At 38.0% G+C, this 8,692-nt stretch overlaps 1 pseudogene across 1 annotated transcript; it reads left to right on the plus strand.

The window, feature by feature from the left end:
• The first annotated feature begins 1,109 nt into the window (after nucleotides 1-1,109).
• Nucleotides 1,110-7,263, plus strand: LOC148127064 (thiol S-methyltransferase TMT1A-like; annotated as a pseudogene). Its single transcript, XR_015741897.1, has 2 exons — nucleotides 1,110-1,605; nucleotides 6,319-7,263. The product of XR_015741897.1 is annotated as a thiol S-methyltransferase TMT1A-like (transcript).
• The last annotated feature ends 1,429 nt before the right edge of the window (nucleotides 7,264-8,692 follow it).

The raw sequence follows: 8,692 nt of genomic DNA on the forward strand, positions 1-8,692 counted from the left end.
ATTAAAATGTCTATCCTGGTTTATATATTTTCCAACCCAACTATTAGGTGACTTATATTCCTAACATTGTTATTCTTGGATTTGACGTAAGTCTGTTACTGAACTGTGTATGATACTGGACTTTGTTATTTGGATTATCCCTGGACTGAAAACTGACTGCTATAAATGTGTATGACTTGGGCTGCTTGTTGGACTTGGCTTAACCATTTACTGGAAGTAAAAACCTACATTTTACTCTACAGTGTATCTGTGTGCTGGTTGTGTGTTATTCCTCACCACTCTCACTACGTCTCCCTGTGTGTGCTCATTCTCCTTATGGGGAATTACCTCAACAAAAAGGTTGATGACCCCTGGACTAGAGGATCTCCAAGGTCCCTTCCAACTCTGTTATTCTATTCTATTCCCTTCCAGCCCTATGATCCCATGGGAACAATCTGCATTTTAAATTGAATTCAAATGTTGTAAATTATACCCCCCCACTGGGTCTTTTTTCTCCCCAGCCAGTGACTGAAAGTCTCAAAGGTGCTTTTTCAGGAGGCAAGTGCACTTTCTTGTTTTTTCTTTGAATATGTTTTGCTTCTCATCCAAGAAGCTTCTTCAGCTCTGACAGGATAGTGGGGAATGGAAGGATTTATACTTCTTGCAGACAGCTACAATCTGCATCCTTTTAGACTAGGGTCATTGAAGTGTTTGGAGGTTTATCTGTGTCCTCGGGGTCAGCTGGTTCCTATAGTCTGCCATTTTTTCTCTGGAAATCCATTCCTACTCCCACACCATTTAAAGCAGAGGTCTCCAAACTAGGCAACTTTTGAGACTTGTGGACTTCAACTCCCAGAATTCCTCAGCTAAAGTTGCCAAGTTTAAAGTGCTAAAGTTTCCAAGGGACCCCTGATTTAAAGGATGTTCAATCCCAAATTGTATAGCTAAAAGGTTTTATTTTTTTAAGTGGCTGAAAGAATCACTGTTGCTTTAAGGAACAGCTGGAACAGATCCAAAATGGGGATCGGATGTGAACAGTTTGCTTATGAAACGCATTAATGGAAGAGGGAGTATTCAAAGTAAACCATCGAGGGAGTCAAGCTGGAAAGGTTTTTCTTCTTAGTCTAACGACAATGCTGCTTTTCATCCTCCAACAATGCATGAAAATCCTCATCCTGCCAATCTATGTGCTTGCCTATTTTGGCTTATGGGATCCTATTTGTAAAAAATCCTTCCCATATTTCATGAAGTATATCAGCAAAGTTTACAATAAAAAAAATGAAGAAGTTAAAGGAGACGCTGTTCAAGAACATGCAGGACTTTGCCGACCCCTCTGGAAAGCTCCACCTGCTAGAGATTGGCGTGGGCTCCGGCACCAACTTTCAGTTTTATCCCCCCAACTCTCGCATGACTTGCGTGGACTACAATCCCAACTTCCAAAATGTCCTCGTGGAGAGCATGGCTCAGAACACGCACCTCCACTTCGATAATTTTGTGGTCGCCTCCGCCGAGAACTTGTCTTCTGTGCCGGACAACTCTGTGGACGTGGTGGTTTGCACGCTGGTGTTTTGCTCTGTGAACAGCCCCCGGGCTGCCTTGAAGGAGATTCTGCGAGTGCTCAAACCGGTAAGTCAAAAGGCAGAGAGGGAGAGTTAAGTCTCCTTAACCCTCTCTCCAGACCACCAATGGCACTAGGCAGGTGTGCATGCTTTGAAAATAATGGGCACTAGGCATAGCTTTAGATTTCAGCCTCTCTGCTGGTTGGGGCAGATGCTATCAACAGCACAGGCTGTGCCCATTTGGTTATGTATGCTGTGGCACAATACTACTTGGGCAGTTTTTTTGTCTAGTCTCTGATCCTGCAGATAACTGTACAGCACGATATCGTAAGTAAATAGGCTAAACACTGCCCTTCACCTTTAAATAAAAGTTTAAAATGCTGCCCTAAATCTGCCATTTCTCTTCAGAATTTGAAAACTGATGATCTATTGCAGAGATCTCCAAACTTGGCAACTTTAAAACTTATGGACTTCAACTCCCAAAATTCTCCATCCAGCACTGCTAGTGATAAGAAGCACAAGCAGAGGCTGGTGATAGTATGCAGTCCAGTGGCTTTGAGGTGCTGTATGTATATTGATATATTACGCAGCATGAGAACTGAAGTATCCAGACCTTACATGGTTGCTGTACAGAGAAAATTAGCAGTCATTTCCATGGGGTGGAATGGTTATTCTGTGCTGCACTCTGTAATCAAATAATAATCCAGCAGAGCCAGCATTATCTTTCAAATAGGAATTGTGGGGTTGTTCCTAGCACCTGGAATGTGACTAAAATTCAGATATTATTCTTAACAGAGTATTTATCCAACTAGCTAGTTTTTCTCCAAAAACACATTTTTATTGAGCTTTATTATTGTTTTTATTGCACATCCTCAGTCTCATTTTAATATATCCTGCTGTGTGTTACTAAAATTCACATGGAAATTTATAACTAGCAGGACACCCATTGGTTTAAAAGTGTCCCTGTGGTGTTTTCAAGGTCATCTGAAGAAGATGTAAAAGTCTCAAAGAACGAAGACACTAGGGCAAACAGTCAAGAGTCTCCCAAATCTGAAAATCAAAAAGCATAGAAAATTAGTGGTAAGATAAGATCAAGCATAGCAACAATCCTGGCAACATGAAGTTCAAGAATGAGTCACAAGGCTCACAATGTTCCAATGCCCTGGGGGTTTTTGTCCCAGGAAAAGATTCAATGCCAAAAATCCCAACTTTTACATAAACCAAATCACAATTTGGGCATATTGCTATCTGAGAGTAATATTTCCTAAGCAAGCTGTAATTCTCAATATGCCACCCTTGAAATTTGGCGCTTCTGCTCTCCTATTTTGGGGTCAGTCGGCTTTGTATGTGCAGAATTGTGTCCTGACCAGTGTGATCTGAAGTCTTTGGTGACATCTGCCGTTTAGAAAAAAAAAAGGTCAGCTACTTCATTGCAACATACTATAGACAGGGATTTATGGCCTTTGTACGATATGACGAGATTCAGTGGTATCCCATGACATCTTTCTCAGGTGAGATGGATGAGAGAGGAGCTAGAAAGAGAATTCTCCATGTGATATGGTATCTAATGCTATACATAAAGTTAAGACACAATTTTCTATTACCTTTTATTTCCACAGAGAGGGAGGTGAATGAGTCTTCCCTGCCCAACTAATAGTAATATTTAGCAACTCAGGTTTGAGACCAACATCATTCAGTACTTTTTTGTTGCTACAAAATGGATCCCAATGCATTGCTGAAGTCTTGTTCCCAAGATTTGTTATTTATACTTCCAATTGTCACTTTGGGGGAGCAAATGCAAAGTACATGTGAACAGAATGGAAAGGGATGAGCTACTCCATAGTTTTGGATAATTTTTTTTTCTTTCATTTATTAGCTCTAAATGTGCTTTTGCTTACAGTTTATTAAATTTACATGCTATCCATCTCATAGTTCAAGGTAACTCTGAGCAACTTTAAGCTTTATTTGAAACTTTAGTTAACAATACAGCAATTTGTTTATTTATAGGACTTAATGCCGCCCATCTTGAAATTTAAAGTGACTCTAGCTGATTTTAAAATTTATTTAAAACTTTAATACAGAAATTTATAAAATGTATAAGCCTCCCATCTCAAAATTCAAGATGGGCAGCTTTAAACAATTAACAATTGTGTGTGTGTGTGTGTGTGTGTGTGTTCATTTCCCTCTTTTAAAACGTACATCGACAGTTCTCTGTGCTTTTTTTTGTCTGATAATTTTATCTGAAACAAGGATGTATTTTCATAAAAATCTGAGTAAACATATAATTAATGAGATTATGCAATTATTGATCAATATAATATTAACAAAGATCTGTATAAAACAGAATGCATTATTTTTATGCAATGGCATATGGAAATAACCTTGGGAGACAGAAGGAAGTGCTATGCATTAGAAAAATTGGACAATGATTAGACAAGAGGCAGATGAGCCCCCACAAGCAATGGGGACATGGCAAACTGCTCAAGTTTCTTAGACTGGAAATATGTGCTTTCAGACATGCAAGGTTTTGATAATTTAACATAACAATAAAGCTAGAGCTAGCACTTCTGGGTGTGCTTCTTGCCTGGATTATCGTGCAAAGCTGATTTTTATGATATAAAAAAGCATATATTTTTTTAACTTGGCACCAAAATCTCCACTATATTGTTTAAAAAAGAAAAAGGAAAAATAACATCATACACCAGTTCACTGCTGGAGGTGGCTGATGGGATAAGACTTCATCCTCATGCCGTCCATCTCTTAGCTCTCTTAATTTCAGTTTTAATATAGTATAGTACAGTTTTTAATATTTTGATCTGTGTAACTTTAATATTTTAACTATTTTTTACTTGTTTTATAACTTGGGAGCCACCCAAAATCACCTTGTAAAGGAGACGGGTGACATAAAAATTTAATAAATACACAGTGATGCTTAAAATTTGGTGAACCCTTTTGAATTATTAATAAAATGCTAAACCAAGATAAAGGCAATCCACTTAACCAACTTTAAAACATTATCACACTTGGCCAATAATGATTCTGTTCTATTCTGTTCCATTCTATTTTTTCATTAGACTAGACATACCCAGTTCCTGCAACCGTTCGTCATGTTTTAGCCTCCAGTCCCCTAATCATTTTTTTTGCTCTTCTCTGCACTCTTTCTAGAGTCTCAACATTTTTTTTTACATCGTGGAGACCAAAACTGAATGCAGTATTCCAAGTGTGGCCTTACCACGGCATTATAAAGTGGTATTAACACTTCATGTGATCTTGATTCTATCCCTCTATTTATGCAGCCTAGAACCGTGTTGGCTTTTTTGGCAGCTGCTGCACACTAGTGACTCATATTTAAATGGTTGTTCACTAGGACTTCAAGATCTCTCTCACAGTTAGTACTATTGAGCAAGGTACCACAAATACTGTACCTGTGCATTTGATTTTCCTTGCTTAAATGTAGAACCTTACTTTTTTCTCCATTGAATTTCATTTTGTTAGATAGGGCCCAATGTTCAAGTCTGTCAAGATACTTCTGTATCTTAAGCCTGTCTTCTGGAGTGTTGGCTATTCCTGCCAGCTTGGTGTCATCTGCAAATTTTAACAATTTGATATCCCCTTGCCCCAGTCATTGATGAAGATTTTGAAGAGTACTGGGCCTAAAACAGAGCCTTGGGGTACTCCACTGCATACTTCCCTCCATGTAGATGAAGTTCCATTGAGGACTACATGTTGAGTGCAATTGGTCAGCCAGTTACGAATCCATCTGGTGGTGATGCTGTCTAACCCACATTTTTCTACTTTAGTAGTAGATTATGGTCTACTTTATCAAATGCCTTACTGAAGTCCAAGTAAGTTATATCAACAGCATTCTTCTGGTCAACTAATTTTGTGCTTCTTCCTAAATATGAATTTAGGAAGAAGCAGTGAAGGGCAAATAAAATCATCTTAAAAAGAGAAGCTCCAACATTTGATACTTTGTAGTATAAACAAAAAAGAAAATAGGTGAACAATTAAAATTTTGAATCTGTATAAGTTGTTGTTAGAAAGGAATTTGTCTTTTCTCATAACAAGGATATCTAGAGTGAATGCAGCCTAACTGAATATTCATGACAAAAAAGTAGCATTTTTATCGGGGAAAGAATTGAGAGAACAAATGAGTTAGGGGAGGGCTATTCAAATATAAGTTGTTAGACACATTAAAGCCTGTTTGTCCATTAATAGGACTTGTTTGACTTTATGGTTGAGTGTATCTCTGTATTTATTTAGCAATAGATAAATTGGCTTTCTTCATGTACCTTGATGTAATGAATTCTAGTCCCGGCTTAGCCATGAAAGCAGCTGGGTGACTTTGTGTCAGTCACTCTCCTTGGCCAACTTACCTCACAGAGTTGAGGAGAACATAAGAAAAGAAAAGTGGGTTGGATGTGTACTCCGTCTTGAGTTATTTGATAAATTAATGGAAGATATAAATAAAAAATAAAATGATAAATTATTCAAATTTTGAGTTTGATATGCAGAAATATATTAAACTGGTTCTGCTGCTACTTAGTCACCATCCTTAAATAAAAAAGACCAATTCTGCAATTCTCCTAGAACTTCTATCTACTGTAAATCATTAATGGCTAAATGACATTCCAGTTTCATTTTGTCTCTATACTTAACTATTGCATCATGTCCCAGAAAGTTTTGTAACAACAATCTTGATTACAATGTGAATCTTTTATCTAATTTCAGAATGTTCTGCTTTATATTATTCGTTTTTGTATTATTTTACTTTTTGCAGGGTGGAGCATACTATTTCATTGACCATGTAGCAGCTGACAGATCAACCTGGACCTACTTCTGGCAACAAGTCTGTAACCCTACTTGGGGATATCTGACAGATGGATGCTCCGTGTTAAGAGAGACCTGGAAAGAGTTGGAGAACGCGGGGTTTTCTAAACTGAACTTGCAACACCTCATGGGCCCATTGATCCTAACTGTAATTTGTCCCCATATTTATGGATACGCAGTGAAGTAATTTAACAGATAGCATCTTTCTCTTAAAAATCAGGTTTCCGACTTTAAGGAATTAACAGTGACAATGCATAGGCGGCAATAAGAAAAGTGTTTCCTCTATTCTATACAATTTGGATTGGAGAAAGGCTCCTAAAACTTCAGGCCACGCTAAACCTAAATGGAAACTTGGATCAGGTTTGAGGGAGGCCAAATAAATGTTAAAATTCATGTGAAAGAATAAGAATATAAAATAATTAATATAAAAATATAGAAGAAAAACAATCCTATGAAAAGTCCGTGTCGGGGTGAAAAAAGCCACCCGCCATTTTGCTGTGGCACCACTCAGTCCACCATGTCAGCTTCCTAGGAAGGAAAGCTAGAAGAGGCCTGTTTCGGGGTATTATTCTCAGCCTGTGTGGCGTTCTCTAAGAACAAACTACTAATGGACCAAGCTCTAATAGCTTAAGCACAAGCAGAACAGGGAATCTTGCTTAAATAATACTTCAGGCAGAAGCTTCTGTTGGTTTGTAGCAGAGGCCTACCCAGAAAGATTTTTCTCAGCTTCTTAACCCTTGTAGTTATAGAGCAGGTAAATCTCTGCATATATTGGCATGGGATTAGACTGAAAGCTAAGGCTCAGAATTTAGAAACGGATAATGTATCAAAGCTTGCTAACTGCTGAATTATGTATTATTTCCTTGTTTTACTCATGTTTTTCAATTTAAATTAAAAGCTTTTTTGTTTGTTTGCTCTCTAGTGAAAGTTGTCTTCTAACTTTTTCTGATATGGCAATTGCAAATATCAGCTCTCCTGTTTCTGAGCTATATTGTGGGTTGTGTAACTAACCCATGGAATAATCACTTTTAAGTGGGGAATGAGAAGAGGCGTGTTGTTAACCTTAATCTGATACTACCATGTTTATAGAAACATTTTTGAAAAATAATTTGGCACATTTGTTTAGTGCCACCCCATTCTATTTCTATCATTTACAACAGCTCCCAGGTTTGTGCCGAGGAGGTATTCAGCAGGTTCTGACCAGTTCTAGGGAACCAGTAGCAGAAATTTTGTGTAGTTCAGAGAACCAGAAAACACCACCTCTGACTGGAGATTTTACATTATCCTTCCCCTGCCACGCCCACCAAGCCATGTCCACAGAACCAGTAATAAAAAAAATTGAATCCCAGCTAATGAAAAGTAGTGGTGCAGCACAAAGACTGTTGATGGCCACTGGGAGATTCTAGATTTCTAAAATCATAGCTTTATATGCCCCCAGCCTAGTGCTTTTTTCATTTTTAAAATTTATTATAGTCAAAAGACTTGTGTAGAACAACACAATCGATTTAGAAATAAAAGAGCCAGGGTGGACATAAAACACAAGTTTTTTAAAAAATGTACAGTATATTACAGGTAGACCCTGACTTAGTTCTAGTTGCTTAGCAACCATTCAAAGTTACGACTGACCTGAAAAACAAGGTGTGCAATCCAGATCTGAAGTTCCAATGGTTGGCCATGCACCACCGTCACATGACCGTAATTCAGGTGCTTGACAACATAGTTGCATTTACACCTTGTTCTTGGGTATCCCATATTCTAGGATTAAACCTTTCTGGCAGATCAAAGAACAACCCTTTGGTTATAGAACAAGTTGTGAAATATATTTAGGAACTTGTCTTCACCTGGCTAGACTCAGAATAAAGTAAACATAATCTTAGAATCCATCTTTGCCCGCAACCACCAATGACACTTTCTATCCATTTATAATAGAAAATAGGGGAAGAGACCGCTACTGGGTTTTCTGAATGTATAGAAAATCGAATTTTGATAGAACAACCTTACAGTATTTCCAATTGCTTGTGCCGATAGCGAATTAACTGCCAACAAGGAGCATAAGTGGGTTTCTCTCTAACAGAACTTGGAAGAAAATAACGCATAGTTGCAAGGACAGGGAACTGCCGAGCCTGGATAGAGAACTTGCAACATCCCATCAATCCCCGTTCCCACGTTCCAAGACTCCGAGCATAATAAATTCTCGTATCTGCCACATTTCTTCATTTGCATCATTATTGATGGTTGCATTAGAATCGAGTCTGAAGATTTCGGGCATTATTAAAGTAAGTAATTTTATTGAATCTCCAGACCATTTTAAATATACTATGGGT

This window comes from Pseudonaja textilis, chromosome 2 (genome assembly GCF_049901715.1).
Source record: "Pseudonaja textilis isolate UNSWEBS1 chromosome 2, rPseTex1.2, whole genome shotgun sequence".
Classification (NCBI taxonomy): Eukaryota; Metazoa; Chordata; class Lepidosauria; order Squamata; family Elapidae; genus Pseudonaja; species Pseudonaja textilis.